This window comes from Rhynchophorus ferrugineus, unplaced genomic scaffold (genome assembly GCF_030347505.1).
Source record: "Rhynchophorus ferrugineus isolate W39M unplaced genomic scaffold, kcgeb_rfMv2 rfM2, whole genome shotgun sequence".
Classification (NCBI taxonomy): domain Eukaryota; kingdom Metazoa; phylum Arthropoda; class Insecta; order Coleoptera; family Curculionidae; genus Rhynchophorus; species Rhynchophorus ferrugineus.
In genome coordinates, this window is record NW_027472581.1 from 93,366,835 (window position 1) to 93,368,326 (window position 1,492).

General features: G+C 29.4%; 1 long non-coding RNA gene across 1 annotated transcript; it reads left to right on the plus strand.

The window, feature by feature from the left end:
- On the plus strand, window positions 1-1,023 carry LOC143192031 (uncharacterized). The gene is made up of 3 exons (XR_013004692.1): window positions 1-251; window positions 318-756; window positions 816-1,023. It is a non-coding gene; the product is annotated as an uncharacterized LOC143192031 (long non-coding RNA).
- The last annotated feature ends 469 nt before the right edge of the window (window positions 1,024-1,492 follow it).

A 1,492-nucleotide genomic window follows, 5' to 3' on the forward strand; every position in this document is an offset into this window, starting at 1 on the left:
GTGAGTAGTTTTTCAATAAAAACATAATTTAATACATTTATTTCAGAGGGAACTGAAATTGGATATTACTTTAAAAAATACCATTCTTAAAAGCATATAATAAAATGAAGGAAGACTTAATATTTCAATTTATGTATTCGGATGAGATATGGATATTTTTGAATGGGACCAATATACCCAACGTTCACTCATATCAAGATGATAATAAATATAGTGTTATGATAAGTGTTAACATAAGCTGATGGGAAAAGGTAAAAGTTGGAATATCAATTGATTAGGTTCTATTAGTCATCATATTTATTAATAATTTATTGCAGATATATTGTACGTACATAACGGTTAATAACCCCTTCGGTTTAGATGAATTCGATAAGACACATTGAAGAAGAAATTGCCAAATGATGGAACAAATGTTAGATAGATTGGAAATTAACAGCTTACTTATTTACTTGAATGGACCTTTCTGAATATGATATGATAACTGTAGGAAATGTTATTGTAGAGTGTAAAAGATTTATTTTGCACACATATGTGTGTAATTGTTCAGAATATAAATGGCCATTTGGTTAAAATGTGTTAGTAGGCAAAGAATAATGACTGTTTGGCAGATATGACAAATGCATTAGATTACATCTAATTTTATCAAGAAAGGTGCATTTATGTATTAACAGAGCAAAAGAAAGAGAAATAAAGTGATATGAATATGTCTTCACAAGGAAACACTGTACCGGAGGACCCAAGAATTAAGCGTAAAAGGTAAATATGCTCTCTAATGAAAGTAAAATATGGTACTTGTATATACAATTGTTAATTAGGTGGATTAGGCTTCCAGGGAATACAACTACAAACTCGCCTAAAACTCTAACTCCTAGGTGGTATGGAATAGAGTTGAATGTAAATATAATCAAACACAACACTAACTTACAAACTATTGTAACTGTTTACTTAATTGTAGTTTTAAGTCTTTGATAATATATGCATTAGATTTACTATAATGTTAAAATAAATTTTATTTGAGAACAATGTTTTTGTTTAGTTATTTTATTTATATTAGAATTTTGTTGTATGTCAAAACAAAACTGAACTAAAACTCAGGGTTGATATGATAACAATGTAACGTTTTGACTTAAGAAATTTAGATGACGTTTGTACAAAATAACTTTGGATAGACTATATATTGATGAATAAACGTATATACCTATAAATTTATTTACCTTAATTAATTTTTTGTTGTAAAAAAAACGTGGATATGTTACATGGGGTGAGTAGAGCGCGTGACGCACCATATTTCATCAAATAAAACCGGACAAATAGAATTTCTCGCTACTTCTTCCAATTCCATACTCTTTAAACTTTGCCCTGCTTGTCTCGATATTTTATTACGTCCGTGGGAATCGACTTCTTTTGCGGCAGCCCAAGTAATTACATGGGTTTGACGTATTTCCCAGCAGAGTATAAAACGTTTATATTTATTTTTTTGTTCCTCCGTAGA